We start from the raw sequence: 14,754 nt of genomic DNA on the forward strand, positions 1-14,754 counted from the left end.
AACACCTGCACGCTTGTTAAGATTTTACCCATTTAGCTGCGTTCTGTCAAATTTATAACTAATCTTTGAGTTCATAACCATTGGAAATTCAGCATAATATTATTGGTTGTTAAACGAAGTAGTAAGAAAAATATTACACGCTATATAGATGATGTTGATGATACATGTGAAGTAACAAAAACAAAAGACTCTCTATTCATAACAGTTCGAATTATGATGACTGATTGGCAGTCGACTACTAAATGACATTACGTAACTTACGTAAGGAAATGCGCATTTTTCAGAAAACAATAGACTTCTACGCAGCTATTCTTTAAATGAATTTAAGTACATTTAGACAGGACAAATTTTACATTAAATTAAGTGCAAAACAAGCAACACTTAAATCCTGACATGGATGTTAAAAAGGCTTGGTTCAGCCTGTGTTTAAAAGATTTTCCTCCCGCCAAATACATACAAATTACTCAGAATTTGAGCAATAAGACAAAGACAATATGGTATTCAACACATTGTTTCAATCTTGGCGTCGAATAGTCTGCCACATACATGTTTAATACACGAATGTATGGAATGCTATTTAACGCTGTATGTGTTTACCTTGGCAAGGCATCGTGCAATCAACGTGGCATTTTTATTATCATTATCATCAACTGTATTTTATTTGAGATGCTCTTTTGTATATCAATTTTGTTTATCGACTTAGCCGTATCCAATCATATACATATATCTTTGAGTTATACGTTTAAAGATACGTAGTAGTGTCAAGTCTTACTCAATATAAATAGAAGATATGTTCCAAATATAGCATACCATACAAATGTTCCCTTAACTCTGTGGTATTTAATTAGTCTGTAAAGATTGGAGCTGAAGTGTTTATGGTTTTTATGGTGTTAAAATTAAATAATACCAAGACCTTTATCTTAGCTGTAAAAAGAGTACTGTCTCTCTATGTGCAATATGTGTTCTAACACAAATACTGCTAATAATTTTCCGATTATCCCATACAAGAAGTTCCTTACCGCAATTACACAAAAACTAGTTCCTTTAAGGGGGTTAATGGTCATTATAGACTATTATTAAGGGAAAAAGTGGTTCAATGTGGAAAGGACCTTATAGCGCTCGTTGCCAAGAAGTCTGCCGCGGCGTATACGCACTATCACACACACATAGACAGCGTGTACTGTATGCATGTAATCAATGGTAATTTTGTCCCTAACTCGAATTCTGTCCACGTTCGATGTGAATGCTCGTATAGACTTAAGTGTTACATTAACTATATATATATATAGCGATATTGCTTATACCTTTCATATTATATAGAAAACTAGCGACCCGCCCCGGCTTCGCACGGGTGCAATGCTGATACTAAATACACTACAGAAAATCTGTGAACGTTGTATATAAAATATGGGTTATCCATAAAAGAGACATATTATACCATCACGGACTTTTCTGTAGACCTTTTCAATGTGTAAAATACTTAGTACATTATTTTGATAAAATTCGTAGGGTTCAGCCTGCGTTTGCAATGTAAGCGGAAAAAATGTAATTATTTACGACATCATATTAGAAACCTCAAAAATAACAGTACTTCTCCACTATTTAATGGATGTTATTATACATATAAACCTTCCTCTTGAATCACTCTATCTATTAAAATAAACCGCATCAAAATCCGTTGCGTAGTTTCAAAGATTTAAGCATACAAAGGGACATAGGGACAGAGAAAGCGACTTTGTTTTATACTGTATAGTGATGATGACAGTATTTATTTATACATTTTTGCTCAGATCAAAACTTAAAATTATTCTTGATTATCTAAATTATGCAAAAATAATTTCCTTAATCCAAATTCATATAAGTACAAAGTTTTGTGATAAGAAAATTTCACGTTTATAGGTGAAAGATGTGTCTCAGTATATTATATATGCACTCTATCAAACTAAAGATATAATTAAAATTGACCAACCGGACTGCTGCATGAGGACTATCAGTAAAACTAACACGAGGAATGAAATTTCTATACCTATTTCCAATCTTCCAATTTTTTAATTCTGGAAAGTTATTAGCGTATAATTATTTACGCTCTCATCAAATGGTATTCCTCTGATGAAGCTGCTGTATTTTGCTGACTGTACTGCCACTACGCAAGTTTAATCGTTAGTAATCATCCCACGGCTATCTGTCAAGTGAAGCGATCTGCCCTTGCGATTTATCTGTAATATTAAATATCCATGCACTGACCTGAATACGTCATCTACGATTACAATCTGAGATTATGCACGCCATTTAAATTGAAATAATAGCGCTCTTTGACTATAAATACATGTGCAATCCAGCTTTGATATAGTCGTTTACCACTGAAAATTTTAAAAAGGAAAATAGGCACATTGCATGTTTATTTCAGTGTTGAGTGTTAGTTAAATTCGAACTCTGCCCTTATATATTTTAGGAGATATACTTGCTTATAATATACGCAGAAATGTGTATTAAAAAGTGCGTACAAAGTACACATGTCAGAAGTGAATAATATAAATATAATATAAAAAAAATTACTGCACAAGACGTTATGCGACAAAATAGCCACTTAAAGTTCTAATATGTAACTACTAAACGAGTATAACAATCAGTAGCGTGGCTATGCTACGTTTGCCCTTTCTCACTTCACTATCGCTCGGTCTCAATCGCTCTCTCCCTTTTCTTCGACAAAAACGATGCCAATCTTCGTGACGCTGATATTATTATTATTGCGTTTCATTCGTAAAAATTTACCCTCATGCGCCTATAGAAGTTTTACTTCAAAAAGTATTTGTACTAATTATAATCTAGTATGGAAGTAGATTTTATAAACTCACGCTCTTCAGCTGAAAGTAGCCAACTTTTGAACAAAATCGTTTTTTTTATACAGTCTTGTTAATTTTATCATGAATAGTGCAATAAATATATTAACTGAATATTTTTAGCGTGACTCGTATTTCGTAGCGTACCCTCGAGACGGTCCTATATCGGCCCATATATTGGTTCATCTTAATTTGACTCCTCGCATTATTTATATATATTTCAAGATTTGTCCGTCTGTAAAAGTTTCCGATTTCAATTCATTATACAAATAAATTGATAAAAATAGATAGGTTATAGATATCTATAGTATATCTCACTCACTCATTAAATAACTGGTTAATTTGAGATAGGTTGTTTGATCAAATCCAGGAATGAAAAAAAAACAAAAAGTTATGCCACTCAATGAATTATCTTATTGTGAATATGAGTATGTTCTAGATTCTTCAAATAATCACGTTCTAAAAATATCATTTGTGTAAGCATTTAAAACAATTTAACTTTAGTTACTGGCAACACCAAGTAGAACGATAAAAATGTCACTCAAATTAAGTGCAAGTTATAAACATAAACAATACAATTGCCGCCATTTGATTAACATTGTACTTCACTGAGATGGCGGCTCAATTTGTTCTGGTATGCATTTCGAAACATACAGACAAGACAAATGAACAAGCGAGAAAGTTTAATGGATGAATTTGCAATGGGGCCACACTGTCTTTAACTGTGTACTGAATACACTGAAATATTCGTGCATTTTGACATAATGACGGCAAAATTATTTTCAATTAAAGATAGAAGCAGTTAATATTAATTATTAAGAGCTCTGTAAGACTGGACTTATTGTTAATAATTAAGAAATAAATACAGCCTATGTTAAAAGTACTATAGTTCTAATGTTGATAGAAATCGGTGAGAAACTCGAGTTTTTGAAGTTCAAATCCCCTTGATAAATTACAGAAAAGGTATTTATATTGTGGTATTAAGATGAAGTTCCGTAGCTTCGAATATACATCGCTTGACTCTTTTATTATGCTTGGACTTCTGTGCCTGCACATGTTGACGATTTTCGGGTCTAAGACATGCGTGCATGCATGACGTGGTGTTTTTCTTGACATTGTTATTGTAGGATTGGTTTTGTCTAAATTGTGAAGTTAATTCTAAGAATAACAACGTAATTTTCAATGTACTGTTGTGTTTTTTCTTATGTAAAGAGCGGTTAACCTACAATTGTACACTGGGCAACATAATATATTTAATAATTTATTTAAAAATGTTTTTTTATTGCAAGATCGTATCTCATTCTATAAATTCAAAATAAATATTAACAAATTTTTATGATTTAATATCATTTTACATGTTTTTGTTCTGCGGCGTTGGTATTTCCTCATCAGGTGACATTAAAAGCACGTATTAAAAAAAACATAAGACTATCGTATTCTGTAAATGTCAAACTTCAAAGTCTTAATTCAGGTTTCGGACCTAAAACCATACATTGATTTACTTTATTGACAGTCTATACAAATATCCATAGACTATATTTATAAAATGTGACAAAATACTTCAATAATATCAAATATTCAATATTAAAGCTAAAATTGTGTTTAATCTGAGCTGCCACCTATACTGCGGTCAAGATGAGCCTCAACCTCGCACGATCGACGACCCGCGCTGTCTCGAGGCCCTTCCATAATCAAATGCACCTATATTTAAACCATATGTTCATTCAGACACTTCTCTTATAATCGTATGCACTTGAGATCAAAGCGAAACCACATTTTTCACTGCTGTGTCTGTTGCCAAGGCTAATATTAATTTCCTTTGAAATAATACACAAAATAAAATGACGCTAGGTCATTATATCTGCCAAATAGCGGCGACATTGAAGCCTACAGGAAGTGAACGTTACTGAAATATACCACACCTTGGCAAGAGATTAATGACCGTTGATTAATTATTTAGTTGCCCTTTCTAAGAATATCATGGAACATAAAAAAATCGTCAAGAAATATTGACTATGTTTTATGTAGCATTATAAAACTGTCAAAGTTTGGCGCCGTTTGAGCAATTTGTGTAAAAAATAAATTGCGCATTACTTTAATTAACAGCGACGCGAGATCCGATCTCTAACGTAACAGTCATAAATTAATCCGCGGATATTACGTATATTTTACATTGCGTATTGAATATCACATTTCTCACATCCAAGAAAATTTTATATAGTAAGTACCAATAAGACAAATAGTAAAACCTTTTTCATGTATTTAAAATAGCACAAACTGAGGCCATAGCTGCAAAAAAGATGTCCTGCCCTACAATCAAGTTCGTGAGTCACCATTACTGTACTTTTCACAGAATTTCGCGAGTTTTATGGTTGAGAAATTTCATCACTGTCAATGAAGTTGCTTATACAAATGCGTGAATGAGATAAAGTACGTGTCTGTCAACGATCGTTTGGAGTGTTGCCAACCTTAAAATCTCTGAGAACATTCAGGGATCATTTGCTAATAAATAAGAATTTAATTTCACTGCCCAGACGGCGTTGACAATTTTACATCGCTGCCAGACTGTTTAATGTAAGTGGAAAAAAAACGAGAAACATCATACACTTACCACCATTTAAATTTACGTTGCTCGCATTAATTTATGTTCGTAATATTTTTACCTTTGTAATCGATTGGCTTGTTGATTTTACGTTTTAAAATTATTAACAAATTCACAATATGAACCTATATTGGTTTCGTGTACGACAAACGTTTAGTGCTGATTTTGCTAGATTAAACTTTATTTAAGTAAGAAAAAATCTATAAAAATTTATATATTGGATTTGGCAAACACATCCACATACGTTCATTACCAAGGCATTGCGCATTGCCTTCATTTGCGAAATTTTATAACCAAATTCACGACTATTAAAAGGATAATATGGGAATGAAATAGGTTTTTATCATCCAATTACATCAACGCTGAGCTGAACGGTGAAATATAAAAAAAAGCCTAAATTAAGCCGTCATATTACATACTCGGGCACTTTGTATAAACAAATAATGAAAATCAAAACAATAAATATTTATAATTTTACTGGATTTAATAAAGATTAATTCTATTTACAGAATTATCACGGAACATCGTTAAATTTATTAGCTATTAATAAATCTTACATAACGAACATGAATAATTTAGACAAAACAATCTTGACGTAAATGTCGACGACCTTATTTTTTTGGGGATCAAAAACAGAATCGCTACTCGTGGCATTATTACATAAGGAATTAAATAATTCATTAGCATATAATATCCTCACGTACCAAGGTCCACGGTGATCATTTAGGTCAGTGACATTAAACTGGTTTCTACGTCATAACGTAAAACGTTAGACGTATACGTAAATGATAAGCTATACGACGTTTGAACTAAGCTCATAGTAATTGTTAACCGCTATAAATACGGTGACTCAGTTTGTAAAAAGTCATAATGGTTACAATTTGTGGTAGTAGTATGAGAATTGTCAATTAAATATATATGTGACGTACTGAATTACATAAGCAATTATGAATTGAAATTAACACATAGTATATATGTACATACAAATTAACAATAAAAATATTGGTGCGGCATTATTACTTACATCAGTCAGTGGGGCTTTTTAGACTAACCTTTTTGGCTCGGGGCCTCAGATTTCTGTAACTGTTTCATGATCATTTGTCAATCTAATAGGTGAGAAGATGATCAGCTTCCTGTGCCACAAGCCGTCGACTTGTTGGGTTTAAGGCAAGCCAGTTTCCTCGCGATGTTTTCTTTTACACAGTCGAGGACTGAACCTACCATATCAGCGATGAGAGTCGCACTATGTAGCTAACACTGCTTAAAATTACGTACGTTTTAAGCCTACATATTATGGTTCATTTGTTTTGTTTGTGTCATGAGTAGAAAATAATGTTAACTTACAAGTTCCATGTCACGATGACGTTTCAATTATATATTATGTAATATTTACCTTATAGGACATTCAAATCATATGCATGGTTTTGCATGTCAAAATAGGCAAAGCATAAATTAGTAAGATAAATATTTATATTGAATTAACTCATTAATTTTAGTTGTAGGAAAATGTTATAAATTATTGTCACGCTATAACGTAATTCGTACTCGATTAGTCATATAGTATTTATAGGGAATACTTACCAAATTGAAATGAATATAGTAGGATAATTGACTTGTGTAAAAAGAGTATTTTTACGTAGAATAGTGGAATAATCACTGTACATACAAATAGTAATGGTATAATTGCATATTCTATGTATGTTTTTATTTTGGTTTTTAAAATTAGTACATCAGAGTTAGTAACGGCAACAATACAGTTTGTGTCAACGATTATAGAGGTACGGTATATATAGATAAAACTATTTATCTATGCGTATTGTGCAATTTCATTATATTATTCATGTGTTTAATATATTTATTATTATATATTTTGAATATTTACACGTTCTAAAATAACTTAGTTTAACATTTAAACTGAATTCTACGCTATCTAACCGTAACTGAAATATACATCTTAATTAATTAAAATATTTGATACGATAATTAAAAACACACGAATGAAACTGTCGTTTTCATAATTTCAAGTGTCGTCACTCGCTAAGGACTCTATTATTATACTGAATTAAATTTATCTTGTTATCCAACCACCTGTGCAGTTCAACGCCACTAGACCAGTCTGTCTGGTTATTTTAACCGTCCAACATAAATTTATGCCAATTTGTCATACGATTTTAAACCTTAATAATATTAGCAGCAGTACCATAGATTATACAGTTTTTTTAATCTAGTTCAACAATCGAGAAGGAGATCGCGAATGTCGATGTCATTTTTTAGCTCGCAGGGTGGGCGACCACACCACACACAGTAAAGATAGCCCGGGCGGACAGATTAATACATGCTTGTATTCATTGACAGCATAGTATTAAGACTAATAAGTCTGCTGTGGTCTTGCGAACCGGAAAGCGGTAATTTAGGTCTATTTTAATAGCACGCAGGATATTTTTTTTTATCTTGAAGGTAAATTTTACACTAACAAACATGAGTTTAGTTCAAAGAAATTGATTGCGTTTTGCTTATCCTTAGGTTGTCTGTTGATTTCGCGTGTAATCAAAATAGTTAGCTTATTATTTTTTGCAAATTTGCTTTTAAGACTTCGTGATATTAACTGAAGTTATTGCCTCAAGTAGGTTCAAACATTAGACAATTATGAAGAATCATACTATGTATATATGAAATTTTCAACAAATGAATAAAGTTGTTTAATAATATTCCTGATTGAAAGCCCTTTGCAGAACTAGTTAATATTTTGCGATATTAATTAATAGTTCCTTACTCAATCATGAGTAATGAATGCAACATAATTGCGGCCAATTATTGATGATTGCTCCGTACTTCGCTAGTCAGTTTGTCTGTCGCAACTAACGCACTAGGCTTTATGTTACGACGCAAATCTAGACTGTTCGACGCTTTCCTGACCAACGGGTTGGCGACAATTTTCTAATACTTAACCCGACTTTTATAATTTCCTGTTATATTAACGCAAGCCTTTGATTGCAGCGTAGTGCGCATAGATCAAGGACGAAAAGTAAGTTGTAACTTTATTAATGTGGTAATAATTATTATCTATGGTAGAAATTATAATCTGTGGTAGCCTGCCTAGGTTATAAAACACTTTTAACAAAAACGAAATGAAATGAAAGATCACGATTTTCGCTTAAATATTATTGGTCAAGTGGAATAGCATCTGCCTCATTGGCCTGAAGATCCTATTAGCCAATCACAAATAAGCAAAACCCGCTGTCTTATTGTATATATTTATACATTCGCATGTATGTGGTTGAGGTGGTTGTAACCACATCTCCATAATAAACACAGTCAAAACGTTCCTCCGCGTCGGTCCGTTTACTTCATTTACCTAACGATTGAATTCTCAGTAGTTAACAAAATCCAGGATCTGTTTTTATATAAATCCGCCATATTTAAGGTCTGCATAGATATGCACAGCACGCTACACTGGCATTCTATTCGAACGCAAATAAATTTTAAAAGACACCTGCAGCAATAATCGTCTTAAAATATTGTCGTACGTGATAAGTACACGATACTCTCCAATAACCTATTCAAACACACGGATAAACCTTATTTTCATGATATTTAAATCGCGTTTCTTTACATCGTTTTTCTAGCAATAAAAATTACATTATTCAAAAGCAATTACTAAGAAATGTACATTTATAGTCAAACCGCATATTCTAGCTGAATGTTAGTCCTTATATAATTTAAGTAAAAAGCGACATTATGTTGCGTAAAATAGATGTGCGTGTGTGAGTGGCTGTAAGCAGACAGCGAGGCGCGCACTGAAGGCAACTAGATAAGTGCTTTGAATCTTGGCTTCACTTCAAGCATACATTATTGCAGGTTACGTTTTCAACTAACTCAAGCATTGTTACTTTAGCTTGCTTTTAACCGTACCGAAATCTATTGAGAAATGCTTATAATATTAATCAAATTATTTTATTAACTAGCGAAATTTATAAGTAATCATTTTATTAGCAACTAATAAGTGTTTCCTTATTTAAAAGGTACCTTTTTAATTTATTATGCTAACTAAAACTAAAAGAACAGAAAATACATACAAATATACAGTTAATAAGAAAACGTTGTATTAATAATATTAATTCGGAATATTCCATTCTGGAGTATTCCAGCTGCCTACTGAGAGTGTCCATGGGCGGCGGTATCGCTTAGCATCAGGTGTGCCTCCTGCCGGTTTGCCCCCTGTTCTATAATAAAAAAACGTTACAGGAGAAAAAAACATATGTGCAATTCACACATGGTAGAAGTGAAACCTTCAAAAACATTTTTTTTATTATTAATCATATATAAATTAATCATTTTCCATTATCTAAATGTGTGTGTTCTTTTAAAACAGTATATTTTAATGATAAATTTTAATTTATAAGTTTAATATAAATTTTTAATTTGGGTAAAACTAAAACATCGAAAGTTTGAAATTCGATCAAATGAAAAAGCGGCAGTAAAGAGAGGCTGTATAATGCCTGCTATCTCATTTTTTCTCCCACGTTAAATCATATGATGAATTGATGTTTCTGTCTCTCTTTACCGCTGCATCCGGTTCGAAATCACGACGATTCGAAAGAAGTTTATCTATCTCATTTTCTCCCACGTTAAATCATATGAATAATGTTTCTGTCTCTTTTTACTGTCGCTTTTTCGTTGCATCCGGTTTGAAATCACAACGATTCTAAAGAAGTTTCACTTCAAAAAGCTACATCTATCTTAACGTTCGTCCGTTATATTTTCTCTTCGTTCGTTCTTTAGATTTACTGCAAACGTTAGATATTATTATATGCTACAGGTAATATTTTTCTCGTGCAATTTTATTAGAACAAGGTACTCAAGTAAATATTAATCACGGATCTGGACAAATTCTGCGCAATACGTAATAAAAGTTGCAGGAATTTCGAGGTGAACGCGTTCATGCAATTTGAATTTCTTAAAGTTTTGTGACGTACGTAGTAATTCCGCTGTGACCTACATACACGCACGTGTCTAATTGATGCCCATTGGTGAACACTGATCACGCCATCGACCAAGCCTCTTGGGCCTATCAGCACGAAATTCTTGCTAATAATTAACGCAATTCCTAATACCAAAGAAACATTAGCAGAAGAATTCAGCGTTCCAATTTTAAATATCGGCTGCTCGATCTTAGTTCTAGTGTCAATTCTGTTGCACTATACTACTAGTCGTAAAATATTTTAAATCTCCCTACGTCACAAAAATTTACTATAATGTCTACATAATAGAAGTTAAAATCCTACGTCTCATCAACATGTTTACATGTTTTGATATTTATTTTTATAGACTAATGTTAGAAAAGATGCTTCGGAATATATTTCTTTAAATATGCGATATATTTCTAACAAAAGAACCACAAAGAAGTCTGCGCTGGCATTTCTTAAAGGAGTCAATTCCAGGGCTTGCGTGAAATTAGTCACACGTCATTCCTTTGTATTTATAACCACTAGTAATTATTATTGTGCAAGCACTAATTAATTTGATCTAAGATGTCAACACACTACGTTGTAAATTAATCTGTGGGCAAATGTTTTAATACCTTCGTGATCACGCGCCTAGATAATATTTAATTAGGTCGCAGATAAGAGATTATTCCAAGAATACATTTGTGTTAAAGTTATTAATAAATTACGTTTAAATTAACTTATCAATTCTGTTTTAAAATTAGAAAATTTGATGATAAATAGTTTCGTGACACACATATTGTATTTTTTAAAAGATTGGAACAGAATTATAATGAGAATTCTGATATTATTTTTTTAAATATATCACTTTATATTTTTCAATATTATAATACAAATACGAAGAAATTTGAAAGCCCTATATATTGTCTATATGGCTTATAACTTTGACATCAAATGATAATTGAATAAACCTAGTTTATTTACATTTAAGAAACCATTTCACATAATACACAGTATACACGAATAGTAAAATGATTTTCAGTCTGTAAGTATTATAAATTCAATGGTTTTATGACATCAACTGATAGTTATGTTATGCACCTCAATTATAATGAACACGAAGCTTTGGATTTTATCCGTTTAATTTGCGGCGCACTACACAGGTTATACTCGATTTCTATGTCACATTAACACAGCTATAAAAGGGTTCATATGTACACGATAACATTTTATTATATTTTGAGCTCACTTAGCATAAACTACTTCAAATGTCAGCTTTTGATAAAAGTCATAACATCCTTGTTTTACGATGGATTTAAATAATACAATTGGAAGATCAGCGAGATATGTTAATTTACGATGCTTTTACGTCTATAGAAGTTACTTCTAGAAATAATGCCTATATACATATATATAATATCTTGTTAATACATTGGCTTACTCGATTTTTATGGTGTAAAAATGACTCGTACTCGCGAGATTAATCAACACTCTTCTGTTACATCTCTCTATTCCATTAAAAAATTGTTTTAATCTGGAATACTATGCTTTATTCACTCTGTGACTAACATTTTCTAAAGTTGTATAAGGAAACTAATTTCTCAGTCCGTATTTATACAATTACACAAGTATGTAGGCTCGCACTATTAGCAAGATGGCGGGTAATTATTCCGAACGAGATTGTTTCTAGCAAAAACGAGAGTCCCACAAGTGTGCGACATTTTATCGTTGGTAGCCGAGCTGTCTGGCTTTGCTGTACATGCCTTTAGAGGTATGTTAACGATCAATATACTGCTAGCATAGGTTTATTTCACTACTAACTTTTACGTTATTGTCGACTTGACGCTATTTACAATTTCGATTCAGTAATAACACATAAAATTACAATTATTATAACATGAATAGTACAAAGTATTTGGTGAAGTCCCGTTATTCGTGATATTAGGATTTAGAATATAATAATTTTTATTATTTAAACACACGGATAACGGTCGTTTCGCTAGTATTGGTAGTCTCGAGAACAGCCTATAATACATGTTTTTTTATTCCCTTACCATGTAAAGTTGTATTATACTAAGCCACGTTACTGATATATGCATTGTTTGAAAACTAGAGTTCCTTTGTGTTTTAATGTTGAGGTACCCATTAATACTGGCACGTTAACGCTTTTAAATTTATAGGATATATGATATAATATACAATATAATTTCTAATACATTATTAAAAGTCAAACGTCATAGAGTCCAGAAGCTTCAGGAATATGTTTTCACGCGATCCTTGCAATAACTTCATACAAGGTATGAATCAGCAAAGACCTAGTGCGCCGTCGTGTGTAAAGACACCGCCTATTTACGACGTAGATACGATCTGACAATGTTTGTTTTTTACAGCTTGTTTGTTCACACGACTTTAAATGAAAAATATTTTTTTAATTTTGTATTTACGGGCCTAAATATTTTTTTATTCAAGTTTTCACCAGTTTTTGCTGGCGTATTTCATTATTGCATAACATGTCACAACCTTATCATTAACTCGTGAATAAATTTCCGGATTCTTGTCATTTGATTTTAATGATAGTTGTGCGTAAAAATAGGTTGCCAGTTCTTATATGCACATAAAGTATCATTAGTAAGCATGATTGGAAAATTAAATCCGGGGCTGGGTTTCTCCGCTCGATCTTGTCAGACCATGGCGCGATTCTGATGAAGCCTAAAAGCTCGTGAAAACACAGCAATTTGTAAAAAGTGATTTATATTTTAAAAGAACTATTTATTATTTTTAGTTAGAATTAGAAATAATTTTACGCGATATAAATTTTATTCACCCACTAAATATTACATCAAACCTATACAAATTGATATTCATTAAATTGCTAAAGCTTTCAACTAGGGCCGTGGTTTTAATCACTTCTAAGTAACGCCTGCCTTTTAGTGGTAACATAAATTATACTGTGTCCTTAATAACATAGATTGTCCAGATTGCCATTAAATTAAGCACGAGGATAATATATTATATCTTAATTCCAAATGGTGCAGGCCATATGAAAAAAAAAAATCATTTTGCCAAAGTGTCAAGTGGAATTGATATCCCCTTATATCAGACGTCAGAATTTTTTGAGAAGGGCTACATAAATATATATTTTCATTGACAAAAAATAGTCTGATGACTTCTGAAACGAGATTTATGTTTTAGAATATAGACCTAAATATATCATCTACACATTAAAGGAGTTGGCGATATGGGATACGAGGACAGGACAGGAACAAAGTGATAACCGACGCCCTTGGACACCTGCAACGCCGGCGGGTGTGTCGATCCTTCAAAAAATCGTACGCTCTTTTCTTAGTCACATAAGTCGTATCAGTCTGGAAATACCTCTAATAGCAGCTGGTTACTCGGTTGTGCGCAGCAAAAAGTGCCTTTTAGAGAACTATTGTAGAACCCCACTGTCGAGATGGAAATAATAATTAAATCTGCCTATTTATTTTTTTCGTAGCAATTTAGACCTGTTTTAATATCTTTGCATATTAACTGCAATTTAGTTATCATTATGAATACTAAAAGTGGCCTCCCGCATAAAACTAGCCCGATTTATAGGTAGTAATTACTTGCAATAAAACTTGCAACACTGATTGAGCGATTAACTGACCACCTGTGAATCGACTTAACTTAAAGCTCTATTAATAGAATATGCAGATATATTGCAACCAGTTCTAAGGCCTTTTTATAACAGATATGGTAAATATGTACAACATCAGACAGCAATGGTTAAGCTATTTAACGATTTCTTGTGTTCAGGCTGTATATACCAATCGATTTTTCTACATCCGTGCCCAATTAACAGTTGTTCGTAACGTTAGGGTAAAAATCGTGAGGAAACCGAGACGATTAAGTACCAAAAAATATGTCTTAGTGATTAATATATCACGCCGATACTTGTGTTCTTTAGACTACTTCAATACTGGTAACGTGCGTGACGTTACCAGTATTGACGTTCCATATCTCCCTTGAGCCATTTGAAATAAATTTACAAATTTGTCTTCTAAATGAAACTGATTTTTTATTACTAGCAAGCATTTTATTGCATAAAATGGAAAAATACAGAGACCACGCTCCGAGAATTCAGAATAATTAGATCTAATTTTCATCGTCATCGTCGATCACGATGACATGTAGTTGTATCAAGTTCACTGCTGTGAATTTAAATGATAAACTTATGAAAAGAGAAATTTAAAAACGTAACTGCGGTGTATTTCCGTATTTTATTGTTTTGTTGAACAGTTACTTCCTCAATTAACCAAGTTTTTATTCGTTCGTAATTATTTTATACACTTTCAACCAAACTGCACAACAGTAAGCAGACAGA

General features: G+C 32.3%; 1 protein-coding gene across 5 annotated transcripts in view; it reads left to right on the top strand.

Moving 5' to 3' along the window:
- The window catches only part of LOC110996312 (CHH-like protein), a 49,952-nt gene that overhangs the window by 31,841 nt on the left and 3,357 nt on the right, over window positions 1–14,754 (top strand). Inside the window, exon 1 of one of the 5 annotated variants that reach the window (XM_045634730.1) lies at window positions 5,394–5,414. The exons of the other annotated variants lie outside the window; for them this stretch is intronic. The gene's annotated coding sequence lies outside the window, so the exon portion shown is untranslated. Of the gene's footprint in view, window positions 1–5,393; window positions 5,415–14,754 lie in introns of those variants that run through there. 5 annotated transcript variants of the gene reach the window in all.

This window comes from Pieris rapae, chromosome 1 (genome assembly GCF_905147795.1).
Source record: "Pieris rapae chromosome 1, ilPieRapa1.1, whole genome shotgun sequence".
Classification (NCBI taxonomy): Eukaryota; Metazoa; Arthropoda; class Insecta; order Lepidoptera; family Pieridae; genus Pieris; species Pieris rapae.